This window comes from Protopterus annectens, chromosome 2.part2 (genome assembly GCF_019279795.1).
Source record: "Protopterus annectens isolate FY-2018-M chromosome 2.part2, PAN1.0, whole genome shotgun sequence".
Lineage (NCBI taxonomy): Eukaryota > Metazoa > Chordata > Ceratodontiformes > Protopteridae > Protopterus > Protopterus annectens.
Genome location: NC_056730.1, coordinates 334,888,267 through 334,911,603, shown reverse-complemented (window position 1 = coordinate 334,911,603; position 23,337 = coordinate 334,888,267). Strand labels below are relative to the sequence as shown.

Genomic DNA, 23,337 nt, shown 5'->3' with positions numbered 1-23,337 from the left:
AAACAGTGAAACTATGGGGAAGAAAGATAGTGTGGAATTTGAGAAATGACAGATGCTTTAGAATAGCCATATTCTGTAGAAATACAGTAAAGATACTAGATGTAACTTTAGAAAAATGGGAAGATTAACTATCGTAGATTTTAAATGGAAAGAACAAGTATATGGAATTATAACATTATATGCTTATACTAATTGTAAATAAAAATAAAGTTTATTTCATCAGATTTTAGACTATATAGTGATAAATAGGAATATTATAGTAACATGAGACTTTGTTATTTAAGAGGCAATAGTAAAAAGAAAGGAAATGATATAGGAAACATGTTAGAAGTTATAAGATGTGGTAAGTTAAAAGTTTGGTACAAAAATTTATGGACTTACAAAAGGGATATGTATAGAACTGAAATATATTATTTTCTAATATCAGAATGCTTAGTTATAAAAGGGGAGGTAGTTGAAATAGAATTTTCTGATCATCTTGCAAAATTACTGGAGATAAAGGAAAAGAAGGAATATATAAAATAAGCAAAGGAATAAAATGTTAAATGAGAAAGCATGGAAAGAAAAAGGAAAGAGATTAGTAATACAATTATGAAAAGATCATATTACTATGAGAATATTTATACAAATTTGTCTGAATGGTGGATGATATTTAAGAAAAAATATATTTTTTAGGGGCAATATGATGTGATGAGGTAGAGAAAGAAAAATGTAAAAGAACATATAACAATGCATTGGAAGCTTTAGAACATATGAATGAAAGTATGTTAAAAAGAATTATATGAAAGAAATCAAGAAAAAATTGTTATATATGCAAAATATTTTTACAAGGAAAAAGAGAAGAAGTATTGAGTTATTTAAGCAGATTAGTAAAGGAGGATGGTAGTGTAATGAGAGAAATAAAAAAATGTAAAAGGTGAAATAGAAAGAACTCAGGAAAAGATTATGAATAGTGTAGTACAATATGCATTATAAATGTTTAGAGAAAAAAGTAGTAGAAACCATGGAAAGTAAAAAAGTTAACAGAAAAGGAGAATAAATAGTTTGAAAAAAAGATTTCTTTAAATGAGCCAATAAAGTATTAGGACAAGTAAATATATATTTGACTACAGGAGCAGCTGAAATAGGGTATGAAATGTATAAAAATGTAAGGGATTGACAAAAAATATTTTATTAAAGATTTTGAATTAATAGGTATGTGAAGGTTTTATGTATAAAGAATTATGTAGTGGAATACTTAAATTCATATGGAAGAAGGAAGATAAAAGACAATTAAAAACTGGGGACCGATAGTATTGAATAATAATGAGTATAAGATGTTTATGAAAATAATACAAAGGAGATTTGAAACTAAAATGGAAAATATTATGGAAGATAGCATATATTGTAGAAAGGAGAATAATTTATTTATTTACTAAACATTTGTTGACCAGGAAAGTGTGACTAGGACAGAACCTATTTTCAGTAGAGGCCCAGGGAGAAATGCTCCAGACACGTCTTTGAAATGTGGGAGGAAACTGGCGTACTTGTAGGAAGCCCACAAAAGCATAGGCAAGCATGCAGACTCAGCACACAAGGCACCCCAGCCGAGACTTGAACCAGAGAACCTCTTGCTGTGAGATGTCAACATTAACTGCTGCACTGTCAAGAATTATTAATGATAGTTAGAGGTATTGTGGATAATATTATGAATAGAAAAGAAGAAGAAAACATCATGATAGGAGACCTTAGTAAAACATTTCATATGACTGGACAATTGGACATGAAATCTTATGGATAATAATGAAAGAATATAATATAAGCGAGAAAGTTAGGAAATTATGTTTGTCAGCATATAGTAATAATAAATTACAAATATTGGTAAATGTCTGGTTAAGCCAAGAGGTACATATGAAGAGCTGTGTAAGACAGGGATGTCAAATGAGTTGTATACTCTTTGCAGTAGTTATGACTGTGACAGCATGTGAAATAAATCACAAAATGAAGGATGTGGGGTATATAATACCTGATGGGTTAAGAATTCCAGTTCTGTTAACATATGCAGATGGCATAATAATTGCAAAATAAATGTGGTAAAAGAAGTAACAATGTGCCAAAATGAGTGCCTAGAGGTGATAGGGATGGCCTTAAAAACTAGCAAAGTAAAGGTTTATTTGATAAAGTAAAGATATGGGTATATATTTTACAATGCATGAAATTTCTGTGTGAAGTATAAAATTTGGGAATAAAGATGTAAGTAGAATTTAATGAAAAAAACAATAGATGAAATAAAACAAATCTGTCTTTTGAGGAGAACATATACATTATCATTCAGGTTCATAGGTTGGTACTAGGCTATCGACCCTAGGGCCTATACAAGCCTAGCCATAACAATTCCCTGGATATTTCTTCCCACAATATTTACTTCCCTGGACCCCTGTCTAAATAAGGGTCTAATATAAAAGGCTTTTTTTGATAAATTCCGTACTGATGGAAAAATTGCATAGTTAGCAAGTGTATTTATTTTGCCAACAGTATTTGAAAAGGAATTATTGCAGATATCTTTTTCGTTAATATGGCATTCTAGATTAAACCCAGTGAAAAGAGGAGTTTTTTTTATATAAATAAATAGCAAAGAGGTTTAGGGTTCATTAACCCAGTGGTATATGCTGCTTCATTAAATTTGTACAAACTGGTAAAGTGGTAAATGATAAAGATGAGATATTAATAGTACAATTGTATAAATATATGTATGACAAATGTGGTGGGTATGGTAAAAAAAGAGTTGTTGTGTCTTTCGGCTTTTCCCAGTTAGGGGTCGCCACAGCGGAACTCCGGTCCGCTAATGATTGGCAGTAGATTTTTACGTGCCGAGTTGCCAGCTCTGATGCACAACCTTCAACTAAGGTATGCCCATTCATGCATGTCTCCACACAGAAGATGCTCTAGCTGAGAATTGAACAGGACGTCACACTGTGAGGTGACAATGCTACCACAGCACAACCACCACATGGTAAAAAAGAGTAGAAAATAAAAAGACTGCATAAATAAAGAAATAAAATGTTACCAAGAAAAAAATATTTTTGTGGAAAATAAAAATTTCTGATATAGAAAAAGAAAAGTATGGTATAAGACTGTAATGATAAAACATTACTATGAAAAACCATGGGAAACATCTAACAGATGAAAAACATAAAGCTATAAAAATAATAAGCAAATGGTGTAATCAGAAAATAAAATGCAAAGATTTCTGTGGAGATTGGTAATAGACAAATTGCCAGTAAAAGGAAATATGCCACATAAAAGTGATATATCATCTTTACATTGTCAAGAAGAAGAAGCTATGAATGTGGTTTTGAAATATAAATGAGTAAAAAAAGTTATGGGGAAAACTATGTAAAAAAGATTTTTTTTGAAGATATAAAATAAATTGATTAAATAAACATGAATATGATTACACATAAATATTTTAAGAACAGCAGTAAATAATATATTAAAATAATTGATAAAAAGTTATTTTATGTTACATGGTTTAAATGGAATAAAAAATAAATGAAATTATGTTTACTGGTAAATGGATGAACATTTAGTATGATTGTAAAAGAAATTATGAATATGTGTAAATAGGTTTGTATATCTATATGTTTTTACATTTGTAAATATTTGCAAACATGTAAATATGCTGTAAATATGAGTTATTTTATATAAATAAAGGACCTGTAATCTTTTTGTTGTGAGTGGGAACATTTCTGCTGCTATACTTCCTGCTTCTGTTCGTGGCATGGAGGCATCTAGAACTGATGTGCAGTAATGGAGAAGGAGAAGTGAGTTGTTCTGTTGGTGACAGCAGTGTGGTTCTATCAGTCAGACAGAAAATTGTTAAAAAGCAAGTGGTTAGTACAAATAGCTTCTAGCTGACTTTAAACCTCAGGGTTTTGAAGAAGTTGTAATTGAAATTGCTTCTGGAGGTTTGCCTGATGAAAAATAGTTGGCTTATTGAATAAAGGTGATCCTGGAGAAGAGTCTGAGATTTTGTGGTCAGATATGATGGAAAAGGGTTTTGGAATGGGCAGTAAGTTGGACATACAGGAAATGAGTTGTGAGTTTGATGGACATACATCACAGGTGGGATGCAATCTGGAAAATTATATCCTGATGTACCTGGAAGAAGAAAAGGTACTGTAAACTTTATTAAAAAAAGACACATTGTTCAGATAAGAAAGACAGAAGAAATAATAGATATTTTATGTGGGATAATTTACTATTACATTTGGGTTTTGAAGCAAAAGACATTAGATCCTTGATTCATTTGAGGAAAGTGACATGTTGTAGCTTAACATTTGAGACTGAGACTTAATGGAAAGATTTTTTTAATTGTGAAAAAGAAGGACCTTTACCTGTGGAATTAATTTATATTTTCAGGGCAAGGGACTCAATTAAAAAAGTGTTTCTTCAATTTAGTATTGATGAAATTGAGTTAAAAGTTGTTAAATTTTATTTTTTATGTATGTGTTATTCAGTTTATGATATTTTGAAAGTTAAAGATGAGTATTTGGAATGGGGTGGGAAGTGGATGTTATTTTAAAATATGAAAAAGATGTGATAAAGCATTTGTCCAGTGTTATATATGCAGATGGCAATAGAAGAAAATTTAGGTAAATGGGACAGATAAAAACTGTTTTTGTGGAGATTTCAATCATCTGATAAATGAGTGTACAAAAATAAGATGCACCCCCAGATTCTCAAAAGCTTGCATGGCATGCATGATTAGTGTAAGAGGACAATTTGCCAATATGGCAGCTGAGCAATCCACGTACGTGCATGTTTGACGTGCGGGAGCGCTGCAGCACTAGTGCTGCATGTTCCCAGCCCCTCGTATGGAAGTCACCCCCTTTGCAGGTGAAAACCATGCAAGTGAGGTAAATCAGCCATCCAGGAAGCAGGAATCAGGGTGTGCAGGACTAGCGTAATATGAAGAAATGTACTCGGTTAGTAACCGAGTACGGTACTGCAAACTCGAAAACGCAGCTGTGACAGCTCCAAATAAAGGCTGCATATCATTGAGGAAGCATGTCAATGGCCAAGTAGAAGGCCACTGGCATTGCAAACAATTCCAAATGTACAAAATACAACTTTTATGATGTGTCCACCGATCACGGCCATTAAAGCATAGGGCAGAGGCACACAAACGGGACTGGTGGGGAAATAAGAAAATAAACCTAAAAAAAGCAGTCTAACTAAAATCAGTATTCCACCATGCAAGTCAATGGCAGGCAAAAGACAACCTGGTCAGTGAGTAATGGTTGGTAAGGGGGGAGGCACAGTGTGACACATCTAACTATGCGTTACCAGGCAATTCTATGCAAATGAGGGGAAGGAGAAGGAATCCCGGTTATCCCCAGCATGTGAGGCAGGTCCCAACAGTGTATGAGTATGAATAGCTGAGTGCAAGATTCGGAGGTAGGTGACATCATGTGTAGGAGTGTCAGGCATACTGTTAGTAGATTGGAGCACTGTGGCTTGGGGTTGCATCCAGCTTAGCACAGCAAAGCCAGGGGGTGTGTCTAAACCTGCCCAGCACGTATGACAAAATGTAAGTGGTTGTGCGTGCCGTGCAACGGGATCTACAGGAAGATAAAGGATGTGAACCCAGGAAATAGCAGCAGTGTGCACATTGGAGTACACCTATTGTGTGGCGTGCCCCCGGGATGAATCAGATGGGCAATGGAAAGAGAAAGCAGCAGTAGGAAGTTAATCAAGGGGTACTAGGTTCACTGCCAGATGAAACATATTGGAACCAGCCAATTACACAGGCAGCAGACCAACCCAGCCAAGAATGCCACTATAAACTATGTAAACACTTACCCCTCTAGTTTTTTCCCACACCCTACACCACTGGTGTAAACAAGCAGGGAACTTTTAACACTCACAACAGCAAAATGTTAGGGGCTGCAATAGCTATCATACAACTTGTGAAAGAGGCTGAGGGTGGTGAGGATGGGAATGCTGCCGACCAACCTACAGTGAGGAGACGGAGAAGAGTGTACAGACCCAGGGTAACCTACCAAGTGCTACATGAGCTGGAGATAGTGGAGTGCTATAGGGTGGACAGGGACCTCCTACAGCAGATTGTTGAGCTGTGCCAGCCACACCTGACACACAGAACTAACAGAGGGGAACCCATCCCAGTGGAAATGAAGGTATGTGTAGGCCTAAGAATAGTAGCTACAGGTACCTTCCAAAGGCCAAATTGGGATATGATGGGTACCTCATAGGCATCAACATCCAAGGTACTCCACCAGTTCCTGGATGCCATGGCAGCACGTCAGTGAGCATGTATATTTCCCCCTCACCCATGAGGTGTTGGCCAGCAGTATGTGTCTCTTCCAGCAAATGGCAGAATACCCAAAGGTAGTGGGTGCAATAGTCTGCATGCACATATGCATCAAAGCACCACCCAGTGAGCAGGGTAGAGTCTACATCAACAGCAAGGGGTTCCCCTCCATTAACTGCCAGGTTGTGTGTGATGTCCAGGGCATAGTACTGAATGTGTGCGCTGGCTGCCCTGGAAGTTATCACGATTCCCACATCTGGCATCTGATGCAGCTGTACCAGAAATTTCCCAATGGGACAGGCCACATGGTCACTTAGTGGGGGATGCTGGATATGCACTGGAGCCGTGGCTGATGACACCCATCAGAAATGCACACACACCCGAACAAGAACTCCTTAATGAGGCACAAGCACAAACAAGAATCATAATACAGTGTGTGTTTGGGATGCTCAAGTCATGGTTCCGGTGTCTGGACACATCCAGTGGAGCCTTGCAGTATTCACCAACTACATGTACCCAAATCATCCTTGTATGTGCCATGCTACACAATATGATCCTGCAGAAACAGGTGCAGCAGGAGCAGCAAGGAGCAGGGCCACATAGCCCCCCACCAATGCCAAGGCCTGCACAGGCACAGAGTGGCTCAGAGGAGGAACAACCTGAGTATACCCCAGTAGGCAGAAGGAGACATACCCAGTATGCCCTGGCCCTGGCAAAGAGGCAACGCATAGCACATACACTGACACAGGAGGGACCCAGGGAATAGCACCTCTCTCTGACTCTCACATACAGTAAAGGTGATGCCAAACATTACACTACCTGTGCCTAACCAATTGGAGGCAGGGTACTACATGCATCTGACATGGGCAGCCCTGCAGCACCACCAACAATACTGGGACAACCACAAGATAAGGGACTCACACATGCCAGTCAGGAGTGAGGTCACATACCCAACAACAGTCACAGCCAGCAGGGCAGGTGTAGACAAACACAAAGAAATGCTGTACTATGGCCTCTGAATGAGGGGTATGGGTAACCCTCACCCAGGCCTACACAGACAGACTACAGCAGGCCAGGTAGTGGGATGTCATTTGTAATGGCTAGGAAGTCAGAAACGAATGTGTATGCAATCAAAAGATAAGAACGGTAGTACACTGGTACGGTGTAGCCAGCATGATAGGTAATACTACTGACCTAAAATGGACTACAGGACATACCAGTACAGTCCTAGCAAATGTGTACAACTGTCAGGTGTGCCCCCCCACCCCACATATAAATATAGTAACAGTCAGGTGCAACCCCCCCACTCCTGTGTAGAAACATAGAAATAGTCAGGTGTACCCCCCTATGCAGACATGTTGCAACAGTCATTGCCAAATGATCAGTGGATACCCTGCAGACACAGCATGCTACCTGTCAGTGTACATCACAAAGGCCAGCTGTGCAGTACACACCACCGGACATGCTCCACACATGCACAACAGACAGCCTTACTGGGCATGCTCACACACTTAGAGAAATGAAGGCAGTGTCAGTCATCAACATACTGAAGGGTCATGCTGGGCATGCTCACACACAAACACATGAAGGCCATGTATGCAAACACCAGTGGCCCAGACACATCCAGCGGTTGCAATTGTTACTGCAGACACATGTCAGTATGCACCACTCATGCCTTGCACACACAGTGGATAGGAATACAGACATATATGTAAGGACAACACACCATAATAAAACAAAGGTAGATGGATAGAGATGTGTGGAAGAGGGTGACTGTTACAAGGAGCCATCCATGCCTGTTCCACTGAGCACACAGCCAAAGGCTCCCAAACACATCAGGTGCAGATGTCACACACTGCAGTTACTGGCGACCAGTACCTGTCAGCACCACAGACTATGTGGTCCATGTGCTAGCTGTGCAATATGGCTGTACAAGGACATAGTAAGCTAGTTGCCCTATACATGCACCTGTGACATATGACCCCTTGTGTGGCCACCTGTGCCGTGTCACCCCTACATGAATGGTGTATGGGCCATGCACACACTGGCCACCCCATAGTGGTACCCTGACAAGCCTACAGAGGTTATCCAGTGTGAACTACACCTTTGTGAGAGCTGCAGGTCAGTAATCTCTGTGGCGCATCCCATAATTGCATACTGCATGTTTCCAGAAATGCGGAATGGGGGTCCTGGGACATGGTGGGTGATCTGTAGCAAGCTACAATTTGAATTGCAGTTTTGCCCATTGTTAGTTGTACATGGATGATCTCTGAAGCATCGTGCTGTGCCACTCACCTGGAGGTGTGGGCATCCTTGATGAATATGGATACGCCCCCGCCTTTTGTATTTTGGTTTGGGTTCTGTGGCTGAAATGTATGGTATGAGTTGTAGCCTGGTAGTGCTGATGTGCTCTCTGGAGCCTTAAACCAGGTTTCTGTTACTGCACATATTTCAATTTTCTCCATACTGAGGAGTGCCTTGAGTCCATGCATTTTGCGGTTTAGACTTCTGGCATTGAGTAGCATTATCCTTAGTTTTTTGTTACTTGTGCTATTTATGACGGTGGGTTTGTCTTTTGAGCCGTGCCTAAAAAAGGCACTACTGGGGTGGCAAGAGCCTTGGCCAGTATTCGAAAGCCTAAGGTTGACAGGTGCAAGCCATCTCTAGTGAAGCAGTGTGGCTTGTCGAGCTTGTCATCCCAGGCAGACAGACACTGGATCCCCATTGAATGACACCAGAAACTTAGCCAATTGTTGAAATTGAGACTTTTTCTTTATACCATGGTATAATTCTTGGTGAGGGCAGGATGCTACTCAGGGTCAGGGTCATACCAGCCTGGGTTACATGATCAGAGAGCTCTTCCATGTCTCTTTTCATGTAGTCCAGGGAGGTACGGCTCAGGTCATTCACACCAACATGGACAATGACAGAGTCATATTTGTACTTGTTCTGGAGTGACCTGAGTGCTTGTGTTATGTGGCAGATCCTGGCACCTGACAGGCACCTTACAAGTCAAATACCCACCTTTGGCAAGGTTGCTGATGTCACACACCTTAAAATACACCTCTGGGATGATCATTGCCCAGTAATCTCTGTAGCACGTCCCATAACATTGTATGGCCATAGTGTGATTAAGGAGTTAGTTGGGAGTGCTAACCCTCAACCTGTCAATTGTGTGTGTATGCATGTATGTCTGACTGTGTAGAGAGCAATGCTTTTAGGGTACTCACACCCCTCACATTTCACATACCCACCTTTGGTAAGGCTGCCAATGTCATGCACCTAGAAATACACCTCTGGGAAGGTTGTAGACCAGTAATCACTGTATCATGTCCTGTAACTGCATACTGCTGTATTGTGAATTAGAAGCATGGTTGGGTTCCATCCTCACACATGGCAGTTCTGGATGTATTGTGTGTGTCAATGTCTGTGTAGGGAGTAATGCATTTTAGGCTAGTCTCTCACAGTAATTTCAAATGCCCTGCTTTGGCAATCCTGCTGATGTCAGTCAGTGTGAAAAACACTTTTGGGCAAGGAGTACTCCAGTAATATCCATGGTGCGTACTATAACTGCATAGTGCTGTAGTGTAATACTAGTTAGGTAGGGGTTCTACTCCCACACATGACAGGTGTGCACAGGTGAGTGTGTGCTTGTAACCCACATCCTGTGTAGAGGTGGTTGTGACAGTGTGACACCTGTGGCCATTGTGGAATGGGGTTTGCATATTTCTTATATGGTGGCCATACTATATATCACAATGTCTACTATACAGGGATAACACATGTGATATGGCTGAGAGGTCAGGGTGCAGAGCCATACCCAGACATGTGACATCAAGGCCAGGCAATCACAATTAGCAACCCCAGTATTACCCAGAGAACACTCTCACACACACATGCCTAGGTAACACCCAATATATGAGTAGTACACTGCATATTGGCCACTGATAGTAACTATGGAGTGACAGTGGTGGGCCACAGAGGGCATGACACCCAGTCCATCAGTCTAATATGCACATACATACAGACAGTGCGCCTCCCCCATGTTCCCCAATGGACACCTGCACCACCTGTGATGCCATCACATGTGACCCACAACGGACATACCATGCCTGACAACATGCCCATATGGACAGATGCCACTGACACCAAGGAATGCTGATAGCATGCACTCCATGTAGGTGCAGGGTAAAGCTGCTGGCCATTACCAGCTCCCACCACTGATGGACAGGACTGGCACATCTGATGATAATCTGTGTTCACAACATGGGCTGGACACCCCAGGTACAGTTCCACATGTCACTGTACATGCATGTGGGAGGTGTGCACATCCCAGATGCCGTCCATGTGATGGATGAAGGAACACAGACATGGCAAGTGATGCACAGCATTGCCCACACACAGTAGTTACCCTAGTGACCAGATGGGGGCACAATACCCGCCTGTGTGTGCAAGTGCAGACACTACATCCCTGAGCCACAATGCAGACCATCATCATGTGCCCTGATGCCAAGGTACACTCATCGCATAGCCTTGGACAGCCATCTGGTGCTGTTGAACACCACACACCAGTGTAGACATGCACCCATGCATGTCAGTACTGGCATCCTGTATGTTTGTGTGTGTGTTGCATGCTGCAGATTTTCACATCCACACTCCCTACAACCCCCATGGGCATACTGCAGCCTGCTGTCTGATGTCAGACACCTTCCTATACCCTTCACCTGTACAGCCCCCATATGACCTGTTGGTGCATGGGATACCTGCACAGTGATGTGATGTGACAATCCCACAACCGATGAGTTGTACACCTGGCCCTGCCATGTGTGTCAATGTGTATGTGTCTTTGTGAGAGTGTGGCTGTGTTGACGCTGGCACCTGTTCATGCTGACAGGCACATGTATGTCACCTACCGTATTGCTACTGTATCCCTGTTGCAGATGTCACTCACCATCACATATATGTTCTGAGTGTTCCACAACAGGTAACCCATGTGGCGCATCCAATAATTGCAGCAAACTGTGCTAGCACTACACAGTTGTCATGGGTTTGATACCCTATGCCACTAGGTGTGTGACACAAACATGCTTCAGTTTTACCCTCCCACCTCTCCCTGACACGTATTTGCCTCTGTCTGTGTCCCCCACCCCCTCTCAGGTGGATGTGGAGACCTACACCTGCTTTGCTTAGGCAGCAGCATGTGTACTGTAAGTAATCCTCATGATCAGCTGATGGCCTCTGCACCAATTGCAGCCCTCCCCTAGCTGATTGCATGTGAAACAGCTGTGGTAACATTCCCATAGCTAATTGTATGGAAACATACTCCAATACTTAGGAACATCATGGCGGTGTTGGCCCTTTTCACTCACTGTGAGCAGGAACTAGATCTGTCATGTGGCAAACAGCATCTCAGATGGATTGCGATGTACCTTTAACAACATACACTGTGGAAACAGTGCAACAAACAGGAGGTGGATGTGCCTGACCTGACTACAGACTGTAATTGCCGCTATACTGCATTTGGAGTAATGTTGTTTTCAGAGTGTTTGTGTGGATATGGCTGTTGTACATGTCTCAATACCTGCCATGTCAGTTCCATGTTTATGGGGAATCTCCATCTGCAGGGTCATCTGCAGCCTGGGCAGTGTTGTGTGCATGGTTGCATGTGTCACCCACGGAGCATCTAGCTGTCAACTGCTGAAGGTAGTGTGAGGATTGCAGTCAATACATGGAGAAAGCTGTGGTAGTCACAGACATCATATCCCTCAAAGGACATATGTTGCAAGAACCCTGTAACAACAGTAAATGTATGTGGTTATCACAGCAACATGTCAATATTAGCCCTGTGTATGTGCTCCCAGCCACACCTCTGTCAACCTTTGTACATATGTTGTGCATGAAGTGGTGCATATATGCTGTACGCCATACTTTGTGGCATCATATTTGAGAACAAGCCACTGATATACCTGACTGCTACACATGTTATGTACAGTAGGGGTTACATTACATGACATTACCTGCAGATTCTGTGGATGTTTGCACAGTACTCAGGCCAATATCTCTGCTGCAGTCCACAGTGGCATTACGTGCTAGCAGCGGTACTGTACACTGATGTCCTTTGGATGTCGTTCAGTAACCAATGGCACACATGTTATGAGTAGATGTGACCTCCCACACACACCATGTCTGTGAAGACAATCCCAATGACAGTAGCAATTGTCTACTAGTATACCTGCTATACATACATGACATCCCCTGCAACTACAACACTGGGAACATATGGGCTGGGCTTGGCCTACACTTCATGTCCAGGACATATGGTGGTAATATATGTACATATATATATCCAGATAGCCAGATATACGATTACACATGTGTACTATACCCAATTAATACTGTCATGGCAGCACCCACGATAGATTCCTACATCATGTGTGCGTGGTCCCATTACATCTCCTGTGTGATGGGCATCTGTCCTGTGTGTGGGCAGCAGTGCTACTGACAGCATGTAGCAATACCCCATACAGGAGAGCCGTCACACTCAGGGCAGCCACATATTTGTAGGAGGATCAGGAAGTACAGACAGACTGCGAGTGGAGTTGTGTTATGCTTTATACAGTAAAGGTGTTACAAGGTGTGGGTGTACATACTAGTTTGACATGGAATGCAGTCCATCTGCATAGCACACAACTGTGGGCCTACCCTCATACTGGCCGGAGCTGTGCCTATCATGTCTTATCTGTCCACCACACAGGTCTTGTGTCAGATAATACACTGGCAGTGTGTGTGTTGCGTGTTACTGGTACATGGCTACATCCATGACCATCTCTACCATCAATTCCATGACTAAGGGTATGTTACAGACTATCCTGTAACACCTGCACCTTGCTTAGTGTATGGCAACAGTTCTCCACATATGTGCCTGTATTCCAGTCTCTGTCCATCACCTACATACCAAGCTTTGCACATATGTCATGATGTCGGTGGTTGATCCTTAGTGGGCTGGGAGTATAACACACTGCCATGTCTGCCATCAGTCCACTGCCATTGTAACCCCCACACATATGGTGGGGCTGGGGCCATATATGTGTGGGTGCCACCTATACAATACATGTGTGCCCTCATGCACTGCAGAGCCCAGTGTATGTAACAGTGGTATATGACCCTGTATTATTGAGTCTGGGGGGAGCACCAGAAATGACCTAGGCTGCTACAAAATGTGGGGGTATCAGGGCTGAGCTGCCTTAAGGTATCTGGATGTACAGTACCATATATTTCACCTATATACACATTACTGACATCGATCTGGGTACTGCAGGACTACTGCCCCCTGCCATACAAACTGCTCCATGTGTTAGTATGATCATGATGGTGTCAGTTATGCCATGTTATGTAGCAGTTACATCCCATGTGGTCATATGATGTCTATACAACCTACTGTGTTTGTACAGTATGTAGATAGAGGATGCTGAACTACACACCTGGAGTACATACTGTTGATTTTTATGTATCATGTGGCCCAGTGTGTCTTTCCTATTGTACAATGTGAATGGCTTGGCCTGGACAGCAACAGCTGTGAACCTTTCCAGCCTACTGCAATACTGTAACTGGTCCACTGTAGCATCACTCCATTGATATAGTTGTCAGTGTCTGAACAGCTATATGGCATGGCATGTAGAACTGTAATAGTACACAATGAAAAGTTCCCATGTCTGCAAACCTGTGGGTGTTGTTTTACCTATGACCTCTCTGTGGGTGTATGTTACGGTTACCGATTGTCATTTGTATGGGTGGCACATACAGTGTCCAGTCATTCAGGGGCCAACTGTAGGCATAGTGGCTGTTCCATATTGTGTGCACCTACCACTTATGTATCTCACTGTACATATAACTGTGTGTGTATGTGTAGTCACATGTATATGTACACACACACACATATATATATATATATATATATATATATATATATATTTATTTATTTATAAATATGTATACCTGTAGCTGCATATCTGTGTCAGTGTATCTGAAGCCTGGTAATGTTGATGGCTTCCACATAATACATTACCCATGGGAGCCAGACTGTACTGCATGATATGTTACCAATACCAGCCTGACATCATACAGGTGGGATGAAGTACAGGTAACATCGTGTGCCCATGTTGTCACTGGCCCTGGTTATGGGATCTCCAACACTTGGTAGTGTATTGCAGGGCAGACGTGTTTAGCTGGGGGATGCCTATTTGTACAACTCCTATAATGTGTGGTGCCTCTCAACTCCAGTAACATAACATATAGCCTGTTACACTCCTCTCCCTAGCAGCTACATGTGCCTTGCAGTACCAGTGCAACAGTGTTGTACCAATGGGTCGGTAGGCATGGGAATCCCATTTTGGTCTGCCACGTGTGTGTATGTGTGCATATCTGTAGGGTACACCATTCTAAGTCCACATACTCCTATTATGATACTCATTGCCACACAGTAGTACAGATATTGTTGCTGTCACCCATATGTGTGGCAATGCAATGCAACACCCTACTATGCCTGTGGCATGTGCATCACATGCATATCCCTGTGGTACCACTGTTGTGATATGCAATGGGTTGTTTTTGCATCATGGTCAATGTGTGATAGTGGGCATGTCAGAGTATCAAGATGGGTTCTAGTGTGTACAATATCCAGTGGGGGTGTGGGTGCTGTGTACACTGTCTTTACACCATGGTACACCTGATATATGGCCCATGTACCACTCTCAGGTGGCCAATGTCACCGTCACCCATACAGGTAACAGATAACAGGATACAGCCCATTTACACATGTGCTGTGTGCAGCCTACCTGTAACACATTGGACACATGGACTAGTTTGTTAGCAACTATACAACCAGGTCTCTAAGATGTGTGTCTACCTGTTATGTGTCAGTCAATGTGTCTATAATGGTATGACACACTATGTATTCTCCGTATACAAAATTACATCCCCCATTACCATAATGTACATGTCTGTGGATGGTCTGCATGTAGGACATGACCTAGTACACACCTCACCCTACAGATGGTGTCTTGTGTGCAATGACAGCCACACAGTGCAGTTGCAACACATACCCAGGTTGGGGTCTAGACACAGTGTCTCCAAGTAAGGATGTGTGTGTATGTGCATGGGTTGACATAAGGGTGCAGATTATACCTGTACCAGCAGGCCACCATTCAGGTTTACATGGTCAATAACTGTTATACATACCTGTGGCATGTGTGCAACTGTACACTACATATGTGTGGGTATGCATGCACACAGTTCCGCCATGTGGCTGCCCTATACGGGTGATGTTGGACAGCAGCAGACCATACCTGGCAGGGTGTGCAGTTCACTGCCTCCTGCCACGGATATGCTGACTGTGTATGCCAGGGGTTTCATGGGCATGTGCAGGTACAGACCTTGAGGTGCTACTCTCCCCTGATGATGACATATGTCTGCTGGAACCTTGTCCCACCTGGGACTGTTCAAGGCCATGTGCATGAGGCCTGCTATGATGTGGTGTGGACAGCAGCCCCTGTGGTGTGCTGGGAATGGTACTTCCACTACAGGAGCGGCTGTCTGTCCTGGCATGTCCACTTTGACCACCAGCTGCTGGAGTCTCTGGCCTACATTTATGAGGCCATCGCACCACTCCCCCCACACATTCCAGCACAGACATACCACGGTCGAGAAGGCCAACCATCTCACCCCACCATCTATACATGACCTCGGTATATTCACATAAGGCACCAGCGAGTTCATGGAAGTTGCCACTTACAACTGCGAAAGCAGACCTCTGCAACATCAGGACTTGTCTGGTGTGCATTTCCATACATGCCTGTGACTCCATTACAGCCTGAAACATGCTCCTGGTAGTACCAGTTGTGGCGCCTCTGCCAGGGACATGATGGCCTGCGATCCTGCCACGAGCCCCATGGTACATCTGCCTTTGTGGTGGCCTTCCAGACATCTGGCTATGCCGACTGTGACCTGACACAGTTGGCAATGACATCACACTTTCCTGGTCATTGCCACCAAGTGCCAACTGTCCCTCTGCTATGGCCACATGTGATGGAGTTTTTAGGGGCACTGTAACTGTGTGCAGGCTTGGCGTAGCTAGGAGGGTGAAGACACATGTTGGCACAGTGTCGGCCTCTGACCACCCCACCTGTGCCTCACCTGTATCTTTATCATCATCAGTGTCTGTAGGGACACCTACCTCAGTTTGCATGTAGGAGGGGCCCTGACCCACCTTGCCACCTGTGGGGAAACAAATACACACGTTAAGACCTGTACAGCATTGCATAAGAGTACACACACTCACACTGACAGCCACCTTACTACCTCACTTTCCCTGAGTTTACAGACAGTCCCACAGTCGGTTACATATGTTCCCCATCCTGCATGGCACTTGCTAATATACATGCATCACTACAGCCCATTAACATATCATTCCTCTCCATGCCTACACATGTGGTTAGAACACCTGACCTGTTACTCCATTGCCTCCCTGACTTGGGTGGAGTAGGTTGTACATGGCCTCACTGCTGTCACCCTGTATTACCCTGTGTATGGGCAGTAATGGTGTACAAGGCCCCTGTATGGTTTGGGCTGCTACATTCACTACATATGTCACACACCAGTGCCTCAAACTACAGTCTTGCTCAGTCCATGCCACATCTGCTGCACAAGCAACCCATCATGTGGACAACAGTACTACCTGGATATACTCACCGATGTGCTGTGGTAATTCCTCACTGCATTTGTAGTGCTGCATGTGTGAGTAGCCAGTTACCTATCTGCTGCTGGACATATGATGTGTATACCTGGTATGTACTGCACCTCACAATGCATGCTCTATGCTACAGGCCTTGTTATGCTATCAGCTGTCCTGTGTCCACATACCTGACAGGTTGTCCTGGTGTCCCATGTCTCACTCCATGTACAGCACAATCCCAAGGGGAAGTACCGCCATGTGGTCAATCCCACTATCACCTGTGCATACATGGACACACACACACACACACACACACACACACACACACACACACACACACACACACACACACACACACACACACACACACACACACACACACACACACACACACAAAATACACACTTACACACACATTTGACATGCATTGTCCACACTTCACTAGATTGCACTTACGAACACAACCAAGACACACACACACACACACACACACACACACACACACACACACACACACACACACACACCACTCCTACATGTGAATTTGCACATTTGTACACACAGTCCTCCCATTACCCTTCTGTCAACATGCAGTACATATGGAGCTCAGCAGCATGCAGTGCAACTATAGTGGCATCATGCTAGTGGCAGTATACATGTGTGTGAGGCATGGACTTTGTTGGTAGATGATGGCCCTTCCCCATGTTAACACTGCACCCATGTACAAAGTGTTACTGTGGACCTGTTCTGCACCCTGCATTGTACTGTGCACCATACTTCGCAGGTGTAGAAACCATTAATGCATCTGTAGTACTGTGTTGGTTATGTCAGCTCCAATGCTCACAGCCCCTGTGTGTTGTAGCAACTCATACCTGGGATGATATGTGAACAGCTGTCAGTTGTGGATGCCTGCTGTCTGTGTTACAGATCACAACATCAGCAGTGCATGTATGACCAGTACATGACTATTACAGTGACAACCAGCGGACTTTACCATGGCTGTGAGGGGTGCCCTACACATGTCCCAGACCTCTGCATTATTGCAAGGTCTACTCATGTGCACACCCCTTGGAGTGAACACACTGCTGTCATGAGTGCTGTGGGGTCAGGGTTACGTCTGCAACATTTACTTAACCTGATTGTGTGCAGCTGCAGCCATGGTGGTATTGAGTCACACATGTCCCTACTGTAGGCCGTGTGTCCTGCCACACTTCACATCCCTGTGGACACATTGCACATTGTCAGGATGTTAGTTATCTTGCATGTGTCTGTTGTACCCTTCCCATATCCCAGCATGGTCTCTACTGTGAGGCAGTGCATTTTATAGCAACAAAATGTGAACGTGTACAGCATGCAGTATGAGTAGGTGTGTTAGATGTGTGCATGGGATATCTCATAGCTATTACATGCCCAATTTATCATCATGCATAAACACGAACCATACTCACCGGCTATGGGCTGCTGCCATGGTGGTATCCTGGAGGGACCTACATAGGAGTGTGAGAAAGCTGATGTCAGTGGCAACAGCTGTGGCATTTATAAAAGATGAGTGCAGCATTACGTTACATCAACAGTAGAATTACACAATATTACAGCTTATACACAACTGTTTAGTACTACTACACAGCAGCAGACTATGTACATGACATTTCAGTTTTGCATAATGTACCTGTACAGATGCAGATGCAGAAGCATACACATGAGTGGGGTACCAATGTGCCCTGGGGCCTTACCTGCATGCTCCTCAGCTGGTGTGTCATTGGCACCCACCTCCAAGATGTGCCCTGCCAGGTGTCAATGCTGCAGGTGGACAGGTACCACAAGGCTGCTGACAAGCTCCTCCACACAGGTGATTGGTTGATGAGCAGGTTGCCCCCCGTTTCAAGGTGGTCCCACCCTTACAGCAGCTTCATGCCAGCGTACATGGCAAAGCAGGTCGGTGCAATGATGCTGGACCTGCTCATAGCTGCGGTTATGCAGTCCGACATCATTGACCCTGTGGACTAGCTCGTTCCACAGGGCAGTCCTCTCCTGCTAGTCATGGGCTGACTGGCCAAACAGCTGTATGTAGTGCTGTACCAGGTGGTCGATAATGATCCCTGATTCAGCGGCACTGTATGCGGGAAGATGACTATGCGACATGTTTCCTGGAAGACATAAGGATGGAAACAGGTTTGAGCCTTCCATACAGCAGGGTTACAATAGTTCTTAATATACATATTTGTCTCCCCCCACCATATCAGCTACAACAAACCATTCACAGGCTGCAATTGTTATGTCAGCTGCTTACCTACCATTGGGACATATGTTGTATTGTACCAAGTTTTGTGCTATGTGTGTGTGCCACACTTTGTGCTATGTGTTTGTAACTATGCTCCCTGTGGGGACACTTATCTTTGTTGGCCTGTTATAGACTATTTCACCTGCATGCCAATGTCAGTGGCACTATATATATGTGTATAAATATACATCTATGTACATATATGTGTAGATATATGTTGTACGTTGTTGATATACCTATGTCTATATGAGTGTCTGTGTATCTGTATACATACACATCACATTCTGTATCACACAGATATGTGGAGTGCATACAGACATCTGGTCCGCATTCTGTAACTGTCTTTCATTCACAGCTGCACTGTTCTGCCTTGCTGCAACACAGACAGGTGCCACATGTGAACACAGACTAATATTAGGGTGGTAAATATGGTGTGAGATTGCTGGTATGCCTATTACACACCTATGGCATTTGTCCATGCTACATTACACATTAACATGACTGTCTTGCAAGTGGTGTGCTCTGATGAGACCACTTTGTAATTTTGAAATACTGAAATCCCGAATTTCAGTATTTCGAACTTACAAAGTCAAACACTCACATTTCCGAAACTGGTAGAAGCACGAAATTCAAAATACCAAAGTACCAATATTTTGAATTTCAGCTTCCGGCGGACATTGTAGGACCACTAGTGCCCTATTTAGGCATATTAAGGAAAATCAGACACATCATTTTAAACTTTTGGTTTTGCAACAGTTAGTGAAGGATGAACAAGGGTCCATTTTAGATGTACATTTGGACCTGATGGAACTGAGATTGCAGTTGTTTTTAAACGTGTCCATTAGTAAATGGTATTTATTATTAATTAATTGTAATTAATTTACTACTGTGTTTTTAGGTTGGCAAACAGGTTGTTTATATGTATTCGGTATTTACAAAATATGTTATAAATTAATCATTAATTCTTGTTCATAATGGTGTGCATATTGCTTTTAATCTTGATTTTAAACATTAATTGATTAATTCGGGGAGATATTTAGTTGGCTGGGTTACTGTGGAATATTGTTCTGAGGAAGTCTCTGTAGTGGAGAAGAAAGCGCTTAACATTAATAAAGTTTGGTGTTCTTGGATTGTTTGCATCCTGCTGGCTTTATTTCTGTGGTTTTATTCCCTTTTGTGTGTGTGTTTGAGAGACTGTAAGATGTGTGTGTGTGAGTTCCGTTAGTGTTACTGTTTGTGCAATCTCGGAATTAGAATATATAAGTAGGGGTGTGGGGGGGGCAAAGCCCCCCACATGGGGGGTGCAGGGGGGCTTGCCCCCCTGTTTATATGTAGTTTAGATTAGTTTGTTTGATTGTGGGGTGGAGTTTTGTGTATGTTTATGTGTGTGCTGTATGTGTAGCGTGAGTGCGGGATTTTGAATTTCGCAGTTGTGTGTTTTCGAGTTTATGAGTTTTGGTTGGGTTTTCGGCTTTGTGGTTTAATACTGAAATTCGGGATTTCAGTATTTTGAAATTACAAAGTGGACCAACTATGACACCCATGTGTCTATCATGACGGCAGTACATCCACCACCAGCTATTGTCCACACTAACATAACATACACAGATATTATGGCTGACATCTTTGTCATTCATTGCTGATCTGCACAGTTGGCGGGTATGTTCCACTGTTCCACTGCTTTCAGGGACAGAAAGTATTGTCCAGAGCAGTTGTTCAGCGGAACATCATTACAGGGACAATTACAGATGGCACATATCAAACATTCTACATCATATATCCTATTAATCTCTACCACATACTATATTAAATTACATACAGTTATGTTTTATTTACCTTTTATTCTTTGGATGGGTGTGACGCCTTCCCTGTTGTGGCTTGTAGGTATTTGTTTCCCACTGTGTGTTTCATTTTATACATTTTTTTTCTCTCTCTCTCTCACTGTCTCTCTCCCTCTCCAGTAGAGTGAATGAGTTGGTTTGAATGGAATTCAGCATGGCTTTTGTAGGTGATGCACATGATAAGGTGATGGGCTCTGCACCAATCAGTGTGCAACAGTTGCTGACTGCATGTAGCCTGCTGTGTAATGATTCAGTTAACCATTGTCATGGCAACCCAGTACTATAAATTGCTTACTTATGTGGGTGTTGACCCTTCACCTTTTCAGTATGGAGGACATCCTTTCTGTATGTGGGCAACAGTGTTACAGGTTGCAGTACCTATTACAGCGGGGCTTGCAGACACAGGACAACTACACAATCTTAAGAAGTTCCAGACCTACAGACAGAGTGAGTAGTGTTGTTATGTGCATTGTATATTGCTGGTCTTGCAATGTTTGCGTGTACATAGTAGTTTAGGATGGAATGCAGTCTGTCTGCATAGTTCTCAACAATGGGCCTATCCACATGATGGCCAGTGGATTGTCTGTTTGCTTTTGCCTGTGCACCACACAGGTCTTGTCTTAGATATATCCCCAGCAATCTGTCTGTTGCATGCTATCAGTACATGGCTTTCAGTTGTGTTCCTGATGTGTTATTCCTGCATAAGGGTATGTTGCAAAGAATCCTGTAACACCAGCAATTTGCAGGGTATGTAACAGCAATATTACAAGTATGGCCCTGTGTTCCTGCCTCTGTCCTCCACATACATGGCTGGATTTGTCCTGCTGTGATACGGTTAGGGGTTGTTCAGTATTGGCCTATCATTATTTTCTGCTAGCATTCCTGCTATCATCCCAGTCATATCGTGCACTCGCACAACATTTGTTGATCAGGGTCCATACATGTGACAGATACATAGACATTATCACAGGTAATAAATGTACCCCTAGGCCTTGACTACAGGGTGTAACTGGCGGCTGCTGAACTACATCAGTTATTGTTTATTGTTACCTATCTTGATGGCAAATCCTTTGTCTACAGTTGTACGAACTGACGGGCTTGGCCTGGACAGCATAATATGTTATATATCCGGACTGTCTACATCTACTTTTCTGTGTGGGCCTTGCATTCCTCACTGATTAAATAAGTCCAGATCTATGTGCTGTAGGTAATGGCATACATTATTGTAAAATACACCATTAAAGGTTGTCTGGGTATACATACCTGTGTGTCATCTCATGTCCTTTGAAAAGTGAGTAGGTCTATGTGTAATGCAGTACTCCTGTTCAAGTGCAAATGTCATTTAGTAGGTTATACAGCAAAACAATGTTGATATACTGATTTCACATGGAAAATAGAATGTGCTGCAGTGGGACTCAAACCGGGAATGTGTGCATGTTAGGTGGATGCTCTGCCCACTACACTATTGCAGTTCCCTTAATGTCATACCCATTCTCCCTTTCCCCAGCCCCCGAGCTCCACGTACACAGCATCCATCCATTCTCCAGTTGCTAGCCCTGCTTTACCACACCTCCACACATTTCCCTCTCTGCACGTCACGGTACTCCTTTTGCTGTCTCGATGCAACCTTCTGCAGGCTCTTCATCCGTTTAGTCCATGTACGTTCAAGCCTTCCCTTGATCCTCCTCCGATACTGGTGGAAACATTATTGTGACTCACAAAGTCTGGTGTGTCCCACCAGGGACAGACCTGTTGCTGTGTCACGAGTAGACTTTGCTGGTCTACACTGTTTCTCCCACTGGTAGCATTCTGCCAGGGGTTTGAGAAGCAGTGGTTTGCTCACACACCAGCCCAGCCTAATCTCCCGCTTCCGCGGATGAAACACCACCCCCACGGTGTGCCCCATTTTTCATTCCTCTCTTTAGTATTATACAAGACTACTGTTCTCACAGTATGTGTGGACAGGCACTGTTCACTGGTACTCATAGACTGCTCGGAATACTGTGACTGAGCACTGTGCACATGTTTGCTGGTATTAATGTACATACTTACATACATTTCCTGTACTGTTGACTGACCGTGCCAGATGATATGTTTGTGATAACAGCAACTGATTGTATATCTGCCATGCCTTCGTGGTAACTCACTTGGACTATAGTGTGCGAGGGGGGAC

General features: G+C 43.3%; 1 protein-coding gene across 1 annotated transcript in view; it reads left to right on the top strand.

Moving 5' to 3' along the window:
• The window catches only part of LOC122795624 (baculoviral IAP repeat-containing protein 1-like), a 799,118-nt gene that overhangs the window by 218,151 nt on the left and 557,630 nt on the right, over window positions 1–23,337 (top strand). The gene's annotated exons all lie outside the window — the stretch shown is intronic.